Source organism: Mirounga angustirostris, unplaced genomic scaffold (genome assembly GCF_029215605.1).
Source record: "Mirounga angustirostris isolate CCGP_5_RB_7025 unplaced genomic scaffold, mMirAng1.0.hap1 SCAF_1, whole genome shotgun sequence".
Taxonomy (NCBI): Eukaryota; Metazoa; Chordata; class Mammalia; order Carnivora; family Phocidae; genus Mirounga; species Mirounga angustirostris.
The window spans coordinates 153449797-153463676 of record NW_026991709.1 but is presented as its reverse complement, the minus strand read 5'-3'; the positions used below and the strand labels follow the sequence as shown (position 1 = coordinate 153463676).

Here is a 13880-nt window from a genome sequence, read left to right as displayed (position 1 = left end):
CTGTGTCTGAATGGTGGTTACTGTGATGATGTGGCATCCTCCTAATTCCAAGCCACAACCCACGCTGAAGAGCATATTCTCCCTGAAGGCAGCGGTGTAGGAATTTGGACTGTCCAGCTGGGTGGGTGCCCTTTGGGATGGTTGGGCTCCACTCCAAAAAGAGAAACCTGGGAGGCTTGATTGCTGGAGAAGCTGGGACCCCATCAGGCAGTCCATCCTGTTGGTTTCCATTTTCAGTGTGGCTCAGAAACGGTTTCCTGGTGGGGGCTCCCTCCACCCTGAGGCCATTTGGGTGCCCTGCTGGGCTGACGGGGTGCATATTGCACATACGTCAGCTGGGCAGGGGAGTGTCCAGGGACCTGGTACAAGGCCAAGTCTGAGAGTCTGGTTCACAGGATTGGGTAGGTGGGGTGCATGGCATCTGCCTATTTCTAAGCACTCATCTACATGAATGTGCATATTCTCCCTGAAGGCAGAGATGGAGGAATCTGGAAGCTTGCAAGGGCTGATTTGTGCTTGCTGACTGGTTTCCTCTATGAGAGACACCTGGGAGCTTTGATTGCTGCAGAAGCCTGGGACTGCGGCACACAGTAAGTACACATGGGGACTGGCCGCTACCCATTTCAGTGGCTGCCTCAAAAGGAATTTCAGGGGTGGGCCCCTTCCACGCTTGAAGTAATGCAGGTGATTAAGGATGGGCCCCAGCTCCATGGGCAGTTGACAGGCTGTGTCCTGCTCATGTGTGAGCCTCACAGGTCAGGGTAGCCTGGGACAGGGGGCCATGTTGGGCAAGGTTGGGTCACAGTAACAGACTCTTGGGGGTACCTGGCGTCTGCCTAAACCCAGCCCTAGAGTGTACAAATGCACATGTTCCCCCTGACATCTGCTTGGTTTTGGGGGGCAAACAATGCTCAGACTGATTATGTCTTTGCCAACATCATCTTTAATGCTGGTTCCCTGTGCAGATTTCTCCAGCCCACAGCATACAGGATCAGGTTTTTAAATTTACCATTACAGAAATAACACAGTTCCATATTAGATCAATCCCGTTAATCACACTATTGTCCAGGCAATGGGACAGAGAAGGAATAAAGTTCAAATTAATTTGAAGTGTATTTTTATAAGAGTTGGTAATTGGAGAGACACCTGAGCCAACCGAGATATCACCTCCAGCTGCCAGAGCAGGGGTAAAAGTTCAGGAATGCTAGAGCACATTTCCAGGGAAGGAGGATGCTGGTGTTGATGGGCGAGATGTACTTTGCTGAGGGGCATTTGCATGGTTTTTACCACTGCCTGGAAAAGTGTCTCCTTTGCTGGGGCAGGAGCTAATTGCTCCAAGGTCTTTGGAAAGATACTTTAGATGAGCCAAGTGGAGCCTCGCCAGTCAGAGCACTCTCAGATAGTCCTTACAGCTCCTAGGATTCATGTTCTAAATGTCCCCTTGTCTTTCTAGTGGCATCTTCCTATGTTTCCACTGATGAACCCCCATGGGGTCCCTCTGCCGCAGAGCTCCTACTGAGTTCTTATGGGTGAGAGACGACATCCTGACGTGACTCACTTCTTTCTTACACCAAAACTTTACTATTAAAAACAACTTTTTTGGGGCCCCTGGGTGGCTCAGTTGGTTGAGCGTCTGCCTTCAACTCGGGTCATGATCCCAATGCCCTGGAATCCAGCCCCGCATCAGGCTCCCTGCTCAGCGGGGAGCCTGCTTCTCCCTCTCCCTCTGCAGCTCCCCCAGCTTGTGCTCTCTCTCTCACTCTCCCACTCTCTCTCAAGTAAATAAATAAAATCTTAAAAAAAACCCAACTTTTTTGTCTTTGCCATAAATGAGTGGATTTAAATTCATATCAGACCACAATAATCCAACCTGTGGTTTCGAGTCACTCACACACTAATGAATGCTAGGGCCTGATGCCCTAACAAATCCAAGTTCACAAAAATATCAGTCCACTCTCTGATTCTACATCACTTGCAATCTTAATCATACACAATTATATTTTGTTCATACTTCTCCTTTGACGCACATTCTTTTACATCATACATTAATCACCAGTATGAGCAACCATATTCCTAATATTATCAATGTAAGCATGAAAAAGGACTCTTCAACATGGGACCATATCCAGTCACCAACTGACCAAAAGTTAAGTGCCTTAAACCACCCTGTGCCACTTCCTTGACAATTACATTGCCAAGTAGAGCTCCCAGGATACAAGCTTACACAGCACTATCAAGCATGCATTCCTTTGCCAAAACATCAGAATCCAAGGTTATCATTATTTTAGGAAACGCATGTGTTTTTTTTCTCTTTTCAATTCCTGCAAAGTTATTTTGACTTTATCAGTCTCATCTTTGAAAGCTCTTTTACTTGTTTTCAGTTTTTTAATGTATAATTTACATTTATTAGATTAACTTTCAAAAGTCCAATGTGAAATATTTCTTCAATTATTTGCATAATTCCTTTACCTTCTTTAACCCCAAGCGGCATTTTTTTCCTCCTAATGTCACACTCATTGCCTGTTTTAGTTTTATTTATTTATTTTTTTAAAGATTTTATTTATTTGACAGAGAGAGACACAGTGAGAGAGGGAACACAAGCAGGGGGAGTGGGAGAGGGAGAAGCAGGCTTCCCGCGGAGCAGGGAGCCCGATGCGGGGCTCGATCCCAGGACCCTGGGATCATGACCTGAGCTGAAGGCAGATGCCCAACGACTGAGCCACCCAGGTACGTCCTGTTTTAGTTTTATGTGTTCTATCATGTTGAGTTCCTTGGTTTTTGCTTGACTACAATAGGTTAGTGCGAGGTTGGTGGATGGTGTACTCTTCTGGACCAGTTTCCCATATTATGTATAACTGGTTGAGGAAACATCAAGGCAATGGTCAGAGGTAGTTATACAAGAGGTGTAGCCACAGGGGTAGCAGAAATAAAGGTATTTTGGTTCCCTTCTGCCAGCATATCCGTAGGAACATGTTTTCCTTCTGTCGTGAGAGGCCTGTAGGCTCCACTCTCTTTTTTGACATTGGGGAACCACAGAAGTATGGAAACCCAATGTCATATTTCCTCTTTTGGTGCCAGTAATCTAATTCCATAGTTGACCAAGGAATCACAGCCATTAGGATGTGTGGTATCTACTTTACTTCCGGCCGTGTCACCTTAGATAGGTGACCAGGATTGTCCTGAGAATATAGCTGTTCTAAGGCAATCCACGTATCAACCAATCTGAACTGAGTCTATGGTTTGAGAAACATCTTTCTTGTCATTTTTTAGTATTAGCATTTTTCTCCTGCTTTATATCGAATTTCCATTGCTCTGTTACTTTTTTTTTTTTTTAAGATTTTATTTATTTGACAGAGACACAGTGAGAGAGGGAACACAAGCAGGGGGAGTGGGAGAGGGAGAAGCAGGCCTCCCGCGGAGCAGGGAGCCCGATGCGGGGCTCGATCCCAGGACTTTGGGATCATGACCTGAGCCGAAGGCAGACACCCAACGACTGAGCCACCCAGGCGCCCCGTTTGCTCTGTTACTTCTGTGTGAAAATTATGGTTTGTAATATATTGCTTTTTTTTTTTTAAGACAGGGGAGAGAGAGAGGGAGAGGGAGAATTATAAGCAGGCTCCATACCCAGAAGCAGAGCTTGATGTGGGACTGAATCGCACCACCCTGAGATCATGACCCTGAGATCATGAACTGAGCCAAAATCAAGAGTCCAGTGCTTAACTGACTGAGCCACCCAGATGCCGCATATTATTTCCTTTTTTAGTGATGAGCTATTTCTACTTCCAGACTTTGAGGGGATACAAAGAAGGGCTTTCAATAATGACAACAAAATAATTACAGCAGTAGCTAGCATTGAGTACTTACTGTGTGCCAAGGAACCTGTCAAGTATTTAACATATTTTATTTAATTTCCACAGTAACCCTTCGGGGTAGGTAGTTTTACTTACCTTTTAGATGTGAAGAGTGATACTTGGAGATGTTGAATAAATGGCCCAAAGTCATGCAGATAACACATGTTGAAGTTAGAATTTAAAATTTGTTAGTCAGGTTTTATACTGCATGTTTGAGTTCCCCCACAAGTTCATTTGTTGGAACCAAATTCCCAGTGTGATGGCATTTGGAGGTGGGGCCTTTGGGAAGTAATTAGAGCATGATGGGATTAGTGCCCTTAAAGAAGAGACAGGAGAGAACTGCTTCTCTGCTTTCTACCATGTGAGGATATGGGAAGGCCATCTGCAAACTAGGAAGAGGGCCCTTACCTCACCAAGTACCAAATCAGCCCACACTTCCATGTTGGACTTTCCAGCCCTCAGAACTGTGAGGAAAAAATGTTTGTTGTTTAAGCCACCCAGTTTGTGGTATTTTTGTCATAGAAGTTGGAGTAGACTAAGACATTGGGATTCTAGACATTCTTATCCACTGGATAATACCTCAAGTAAAGAAAATCAACTTAAAACAGTGTGTGTGGTAAAATTCAATTTTTGTTGTTGTTGTAGTTGGCAGAATCTTTTCAAAACAAAACGGGCGACTGGGTGGCTCAGTCGGGTAAGTGTCTGCCTTCAGCTCAGGTCATGATTTCAGCGTTCTGGGATCAAGCATCATTGGGGAGTCTGCCTCTTCCTGCTCAGTGGGGAGTCTGCCTCTCCCTCTGCCTCTGCCCGCCACTCATGCTCGCTTGCTCTCTCTCTCTCAAATAAATAAACAAATCTTAAAAAAAACAAAAAAAAACCCAAATAAAAACTTTTGCAATCACACACAGGAGGGGTATGGGTAGGAGGAAGTGTCTGTCCATCCAGCCCCAGCCCCCAGTCCATATGGTTTTGGCAGCAACAACGGGTGTGGGGTAATAGCCCCCAAAATAAAAATGGTGTGTGTATGGGAAGGGTGCAAAAGCAGTGGGATATGGTGGGGGGAAAGGGGCAGCCCAGGTCAGTAACTGGGAACGCTGCAGGTGGGAGGCCATTTCATAACATTTCTTATTGATTTCCCCACCGTGGACACCTTCTTTGCCCATCAACAGGACTAGCGTCTTGGCAGTCATGGTGACAGTGATGTTGAAAGTGGGGGCTCCACTGGTGCTCTTGGTACGAAGATTCAGGGTAAATGCCTGGTCGGTCCTGCAGCAGTGAGTCCCGCTTAACAGAACATTTCCGGCTCCCAAGTGTCAGCCCATTCACGAAAAACTTGACGGGTCTTTGCCAACCTGGACACCAACCTCAGCTGGCATGATGTTGACGAAGGTTTTCCCGGGAAGGCGGTCCAGACTGAGGGCGAGTCCTTAGAGGGCACGGTGGCCGCGTCCTGACAGGTCCCGCCCGCCAGGAGGTGGTGGATGAGGGGTCCCCCCCCCCGCCCCGGGGGTGGTGACGGGCTGAGCTGGGGGCCTCCGCGGGCCCAGCCGCCGGGAGAGGCGGAGAACTCCGGGCCGGGTGGACCTCCGGACCGGCCCTGCTAGCTGTGCAGCAGCCCCCCCACCGCCACCGAAATCCCGTTTCTGTATGTCCTAAGCTGCTCAGCAAGGTAGAATTTTGCATTTTTATTAGTAGAGACGCTACCATTAAAAAAAAAATTTTTTTTTAAAGATTTTATTTACTTATATGTCAGAGAGAGAGAGAGAGAGAGAGCACAAGCAGGGGTTGCTACAGGCAGAGGGAGAAGCAGGCTCCCCGCTGAGCAAGGAGCCCAATGCTAACTCGATCCCAGAGTCCTGGGATCATGACCCAAGCCGAAGGCAGACGCTCAGCCAACTGAGCCACCCAGGCGTCCCAGACTACCATTTAAAACTGACAGCTGTTGGGGCGCCTGGGTGGCTCAGTCGGTTAAGCCTCTGCCTTCAGCTCAAGTCATGATCCCAGGGTCCTGGGATCAAGCCCCAGGTCGAACTCCTTCCTCTGCCTCTCCCCTGGCTTGTGCTCTCTCTTCTCTCACTCTCTCAAATAAATAAATAAAATCTTAAAAAAAAATAAGAAAATTGACAGTTGTGGGCCACCTGTTTGGCTCAATCGGAAGACCATGCAACTCCTGATCTCTGGGTCCTGAGTTCAATCCTTTCTACACTAGCTATAGAAATTACTCGCTAACTAACTAACTTTAAAAAATTGACAGTTGTGTCTCTGTTAGTCGAGCTCCCCCGCTAATCCTTTGTTCTGGAAGAGGGATTCCTTTTAATTAGGTAGGAATAAGGCAAGCAGGGGAAGGGTGTAACGGGGCACTTTGTTAGGTTCTTTGGGAGAAAGTCAGCAATTTTCCAAAGACTAAGGAGACTTCTGGGAGGTCTCCTGGGAAGAAGGAAATTCTGAGAAGGAAGTGATTGAGACCCTGGCCACTTTCTTCAGGAGGGTTAGTGTTACTACAGCACCTTTGATGCCCTCAAGTGGCCCCGACCTGAGATGGCAGCAAGACACAAGGGCATACCCAGGAGAAAGTCACCATAAAGGAGAGGGGAGCTTGCACCTAACATCGCTGGCGGGGAGGACAGGCTTCCAGCTCAGTCTTCATAAATTTCCCCCTGTGTGTCCTAGGAGAAAGAGCCCTTGGTATTTGTAACGGTGGAACTGCAGACTGTCAGAGTACTTGTTTCAATAATAGCTCCATCTTGTGAGCGTTGGTGACATAGCCGATTTTCCGTGTTTCAACAGTGACACCTTGTGGGACAGAGGTAGAAGACACTGGGGTCTGTGAGAACTAGAGCAGTTTTCTTTCATTATTTTGTACAAATAAATATACAAATAAATTTGCAATATATTTAAATTGTGCAATGTTTTGATATACATTGTGAAAGAATTCCCACCTCCCATCACTTTTGTGTGCGTGAGAACACTTAAGTTCTCCCTTAGCCAATTTCAATGACTATAGTCACCATGCTATCATTTAGATCCTCACATGTTTTTCATCTTATAACTGAAAGTTTGTACCCTTTAACCAACCTGCCCTTATCCCTCCTCTCCAGCCTCTGGCAACCACTATCCTACTATGTTTCTAATGAGTTTGACTTTTTTTGTTGTTGTTTTTTTGTTTTTTTTCCCCTCTGAATCTACATATAAATGATACAATGCAGTATTTGTCCTCCTCTGTCTGGCTTATTTCACTTAGCATAATGCCCTCCATGTTCATTCATGTTGTTGCAAATGACAGGGTTACCTTCTTTTTATGGCTGAACTTATATATACATAAAATCATATTTTCTGTCAGCAGATACTTAGGCTGTTTGCATACCATGGCTATTGTGAATAGTGCTACAATGAATAGTGGGGTACAGATATCTCTAATTATTTTGTTACTTTGGATATATAACCAGAAGTAGGATTGCTGGATCATATGGTAGTTCTATGTTTAATTTCTTGACAAAACTTCATTCTGTATTCCAGAGTGGCTGTACCAGTTTACATTCCCACCAAATGTACAAGGGTTCCCTTTTCTCCACTTCCTTGCTAGCATTTAATATTTGTCTTTTGATAATGGCTGTTCTAACAGGTGTGAGGTGATAACTCATTGTAGTTTTGATTTGCATTTCCCTGATGATTAGTGAGCATCTTTTCTTTATAAAGATTTTATTTCTTAGAGAGAGAAATAGAAAGAGAGAGCTCGCACAAGCAGGGGGAGTGGCGGAGGGAGAGGGAGAGGCAGGCTCCTGGAAGAGCAGGGGGAGCCCGATGCGGGACTCCATCCCAGGACCCTGTGATCATGACCTGAGCCAAAGGCAGTCGCTTAACCCACTAAGCACCACCTAGTGAGCATCTTTTCATGTACTTGTTGGCCATTTGTATGTCTTCTTTGGAAAAATGTCTATTCAGGTCCTTTGCCTGTTTTTTTTTAATTGGGTTATTTGTTTTGTTTGTTTTTGCTTTGAGTTGATGAGTTCCTTATACATTTTGGATATTAACCCCTTATTGGACATAGGGTTTGTATTTTCTCTCATTCCATAGGTTGTCTTTTTGCTGTGTTGATGGGTTTTTCTGTTTTGTTTTTTTGCTGTGCTTTTTAGTTTGATGTAGTCCCACTTCTATATTTTTACTTTTGTTGCTTTTGCTCTTGGTGTCAAGTCCAAAAAACCATTGCCAAGGCTAATGTCAAGGAGCTTATCTCCCATGTTTTCTTCTAAGAGTTCTTCTTAAATTCAAGTCTTTAATCCATTTTGAGTTGATGTTTGGGTATAGTGTAAGATAGGGGTCCAGTTTTATTCTTTTGCAGGTGGATAGACACACAATTGTTCCAACACCATTTACTGAAGGGACTATCCTTTCCCCATTTTATATTCTTGGCTCCTTCATCAAAAATTAATTGACCAAATATGCATGGATTTATTTCTGAGCTCTCTATTCTATTCCATTGACCTATGTATGTTTTTATGCCAATACCACACTGGTTTGATTATTATAGCTTTGTAATATAGCTTGAAAGCAGAAAAAGTGATGCCTCCAGCTTTGTTCTTTCTCCAGATTTTTTTTTTTTTTTTTTTTTGCTATTTGGGGTCTTTTGTAATTTCATATGAATTTTAGGATTGTTTTTCTATTTCCGTAAAAAATGCCATTGGAAGTTTGATAGGGATTGCATTCAATCTATGGATGGCTCTGCATAGTATGGACATTTTAACAATACAACTCTTCCAATCCAAGAACACAGGCTAGCTTTACATTCTTGTGTATCTTCTTCAGTTTCTTTCATCAGGGTTTCTAGTTTTGAGTGTATAGATCTTTCATCTCTTTGGTTAAATTTATTCCTAAGTATTTTATTTTATTTTTTTAAAGATTTTATTTATTTGACAGAGAGAGAGTGCACAAGCAGGGGGGAGCAGCAGAGGGAGAGGGAGAAGCAGATTCCCTGCTGAGCAGGGAGACCGACGCGGGGCTTGATCCCAGGACCCTGAGATCATGACCTGAGCCGAAGGCAGAGGCTTAACCTACTGAGCCATCCAGGCACCTCCAACCTGGTGCTTTTAAATTCCATAAATCAGGGGCACCTGGGTGGCTCAGTCGGTTAAGCAGCTGCCTTCGGCTCAGGTCATGATCCCAGGGTCCTGGGATCGAGTCCCACATCGGGCTCCCTGCTCAGTAGGGAGCCTACTTCTCCCTCTCCCTCTGCCTGCCTCTCTGCCTACTTGTGCTCTCTCTCTCTGTCAAATAAATAAATAAAAATCTTTAAAAAAAATAAAAAAAAATAAACTCCATAAATCAAATTTAAAAGCAAAAAACAAACTGGGGAATAAGGTTATCATCCTTATAACTGAAGGTATTCGGAGGGTAGGAGGACCTTGACATTTACCAGACAGAGGAACTGGTCCTAAACCCCTTAGTTGTACTCTGTACCCTGCTCTCACATGTGTATTCCTCTTTGGTGCTCTCATTTCCGTGTGAACACTTGTCATGTTGCTGCTGGTCACCACCTAGAACTTCTGGACATAGTCACCATGATAGGAGGTAGCTTCTTCTTCCTGGGTCAGTAGAGGGTTCCTTCATTCTCCATTTAGTAAGAATTGGGGCAACAACAATAAAAGTGACTATGCTTTTTTCCTTAGTTTAATGGAAAAGTCCTTATGAAATTCAACCCTCACTGTTATACTCCACTTCCTAATTTTTCTCCCCTATTCTTTTCTTTTTTAAAGATTTTATTCATTTATTTGACAGAGAGAGACACAGTGAGAGAGGGAACACAAGCAGGGGGAATGGGGGAGCGAGAAGTAGGCTTCCCGCGGAGCAGGGAGCCCGATGCGGGGCTCGATGTAGGGCTCGATTTGGGGCTCAATGTGGGGCTTGATGTGGGGCTCGATGTGGGGCTCCATGCGGGGCTTGATCCCAGGAACCTGGGACCATGACCTGAGCCGAAGGCAGATGCTTAACAACTGAGCCACCCAGGTGCCTCCTTTTCTCCCCTATTCTTTTTTTTTTTTTTCTAAAGATTCGATTTATTTATTCATGAGAGACAGAGAGAGAGAGAGAGAGAGAGGGAGAGAGAGAGGCAGAGGGAGAAGCAGGCTCCCAAGGAGCAGGGAGCCCGATGCGGGACTCGATCCCGGGACCCCGGGACCATGACCTGAGCCGAAGGCAGACGCTCAACCATCTGAGCCACCCAGGCACCCTCTCCCCTATTCTTAAGCACCAATCTCTAAACAATGCTTCTTTCTCACCTCTCAAAGAAAGTCTTCATTCATTCTTTGGAACAACCTACCCCTTCCAACAGATTGGACTATACTCACAGCAGTATAGTCCTCAAAATTTGGAGCCCGTTCTGAACAGGACATTTCTCCAGAGTGACTCTCACCCTTGGTACTATTGACATTTTGAGCTGGATGAGTTTTTGTTGTGGGGCAGTGTATTGTGCGTTGTAGGTAGCGTCACTGGCTTCTAACCACTAGATGCCAGGGACATCCCTCCCCCATCATCCTCTGCCCCCTCAAATTGTGAAAACCAAAAATGTCCCCAGACATTTCTAAATGTCTCCCTCTGGGGGACAGAATTACCTCTCACTGAGAACCACTACATCAATACCCTGGGGGAAGAGTGTGGTAAGAGCAGTAAAGTCCCCTCATAGTCCAAGTTTGGGTGGGGAACTTTGACTATCCAGGCCACAAAGAGTAGGTAGATGAGTCACTTTGTTCTGTTAAAGGTGCTGCAGGTTACTGTTGAATCATCAACTCCCAAAGACAAATACTAATATTCATAGAGTGCAGCCTAACAACAAAGTAAAATATACTTTCTCATCTGCCTTATAATTTGCATGGCCACATCTCTCATAATGAGGTTAGTATTATACATTATTACTTTTAATCCACCTACCTTGCTTCCACATGTATCTTCCTTGGATCATCCCTGAGCAATGTTTCTTTTAATTCCTTTAGCTACTCATAGACTTGGCCCAAAGATTTGAAATTATTACTTGGAAATTTAATCTTGTAGCTTTTTTGTGATGGCAGTTGTTGTGTTATTTGGTACATGGTACATACATATTTGGTACATGGATTTTAGGTTGTCTGATACAGTTATTAAAAACTTGTAGTCTTTAGTTACAATTTTTTTTTTTCTGGAAAAGTTTATCCTTTAGGATTATGAAGTGTCCTTAATCATATTTAAGTCTTTTTGGCTTGAATTGTCTGATGTCAAGATAACAACCTTTGCATTCTTTTTTTTTTTTTTTAAGATTTTATTTATTTATTTGACAGAGAGAGAGAGAATAAGCACAAGCAGGGGGAGCTGCAGAGGGAGCGGGAGAAGTATACTCCCCACTGAGCGGGGAGCCCAACCTGGGGCTCAATCCCAGGACCCTGGGACCATGACCCCAGTTGAAGGCAGGCGCTTAACCAGTTGAGCCACCCAGGACCTCAGGATCATGACCTGAGGTGAAGCAGATGCTTAAGCAACTGAGCCACCCAGGTGCCCCAACCTTTGCTTTCTTACTGTTTCCACTTGTCTGGTGTATATTTGTCTGTTCCTTTCTATTTACCCTTTCTGAACCACTTACTTTAGGTGTAATGCCTGTATGCACCACAGTGGCCATGTGTCAGTTAATGTTTACATAATGAACCATATCGAAACTTAGTGTTTTAGAACAAGAGTCATTTATTTATGATAAATGATTCTGTTCGTTGGCTGGCATACACATGTTGTCTGGGCTGGCTCAGCCAATCTCTGATGGGCTTGCTCATGTGTATGATATCAGCTGGGGTCTGGCTGGTGGCTGGTAAGATAGCCTCACTCACATGTCTGATGATTAGCAGATTGTTGGCTAGGGCTGGGAGAATGACTGGGCCATGTGTCTTTCATAATTCAGCAAGCTAGACTGCACACACAGAGGTCACAGGGTTTCAAGTGCAGCAAGAGGGGACCAGCCCTGATGAGTGAAGTGTGCATTTGCATCACAATTGCTAATGCCCACTGGCCAAAGCAATTCAAATCAACAACCCAGACTTAAGAGGTGGAGAAAAAGACTCCACCTCTTAATGGAAAGATCTATAATGTCACACTGCAAAGTCAGAGATGAAGGGAGGGGAAGAATTTGTGGCCAATTTTATAATCTATCACATTTGGGTTTTCCTTTGTGAGTCAATTAAAAGTCTTCTCCCTTCAGTGGTTGATTTAAACCCAGTTACATTTATTATATGATTGTTATGTTTGATCTCAATTTCATCATACCTTTCTGTGCTTTATTTGTTGTTATCATTATTTTTACTGTTTTTCCCCACATGGCCTACTTGCTCTTTTTAATTTTCTTTTGGTGTTTGTGGAGAGTTTATATATATATTTTAATGTTTACCTTTATACTAATGCTTTTTCTTAATTATTTGGTCTCCCTTTTCCTTACTTCCTTCTGCTATTTATCAGCTTTAACTGACATTTGATGGTATCACTTAAACATCTTTTGATTCTCATCAACCATTCACCAAATTACTTATTCTACTTTTCCTTTCTGATGTTTGCAATGTACCCTGAAATATATCCCAAAAGTAAGATAGATTAATGGATACATGGATAGAGGGATGATTAGATGTGTTTAGATAAAGATAGACACATGTGATAATAAAATGTTACTGTTAGAACCTAGGTGGTGGATATGTTGGTGTTCGCTTTAAAATTCTTTTTTTTTTTTTTAAAGATTTTTATTTATTTATTTGACAGAGAGAGACAAAGTGAAAGGGGGAACACAAGCAGAAGGAGTGGGAGAGGGAGAAGCAGGCTTCTCGCGGAGCAGGGAGCCCGATGCGGGGCTCAATCCCAGGACACTGGGATCATGACCTGAGCCGAAGGCAGACGCTTAACGACTGAGCCACTCAGGCGCCCCCGCTTTAAAATTCTATACTGTGTTTGAAATTTTATTTTATTTTTTTTAAAGATTTTATTTATTTGACAGAGAGAGACACAGTGAGAGAGGGAACACAAGCAGGGGGAGTGGGGGAGGGAGGAGCAGGCTTCCCACAGAGCAGGGAGCCCGATGTGGGGCTCGATCCCAGGACCCTGGGATCATGACCTGAGCCAAAGGCAGACGTTAAATGACTGAGCCACCCAGGCGCCCCTGAAATTTTATTTTTTTCACTTCTTAAAAAAAGATTTATTTAAGGGTGCCTGGGTGGCTCAGTTGTTAAGCGGCTGCCTTCAGTTCAGGTCATGATCACAGGGTTTCTGGATTGAGCCTCATGTCGGGCTCCCTGCTCAGCGAGGAGTCTGCTTCTCCTCCCTCTGCCTTTCCCCCTGGCTCATGCTCTACTTTTTTCTCTCTGTCAAATAAATAAAATCTTAAAAAAAAAAAAAAGATTTATGTATTTGAGAGAGAAAGCGCAAACAGGCAGGGGGAGGGGCAGAGGGAGAGGGAGAGAAGCAGATTCCCTGCTGAGCCCCACGCAGGGCTCAATCCCAGGGTCCTGAAATCATGACCTGAGCTAAACCAAGAGTCTGATGCTCAACAGACTGAGTCAACCAGGTGCCCCTGAAATTTTAAATTCAAATGTTGGGGGTAAAAGAACATAGGAGGGGTACCTGGGTGGCTCAGTCAGTTAAGCATCTGCCTTGGGCCCAGGTCATGACCCCCAGGTTCTCGGATCAGGGCTCATATTGGGAGCCTGCTTCTCCCTCGCCCTCTGCTGCTCCCCCTACTTGTGCTGTCTCTCAAAGAAATAAATAAAATCTTAAAAAAAAAAAAAAGGAATGTAGGAACCAGCCTGAAGGTGCATCCATTGACAAAATAGAGTATCAAAATACATCATGATAGGAGTAGATTACGATCTACTGAATAAAAATCCATGAGTCCATGCTGATATAAATAAATATATAACTGAATGAATAAATAAATGGGAGAAAAAGGAAAACTCTTCCTTACAAAATAATGCCAACTAATATAGGAGGAATGGTGGATAAGAAATATCCATTTTGCAACCTTACAATACACAACATGTG

General features: G+C 44.1%; 1 pseudogene; it reads right to left on the bottom strand.

Moving 5' to 3' along the window:
- Positions 1 to 2220: 2220 nt before the first annotated feature.
- Positions 2221 to 11490, bottom strand: LOC123840371 (profilin-1-like; annotated as a pseudogene).
- Between the last annotated feature and the right edge of the window lie 2390 nt (positions 11491 to 13880).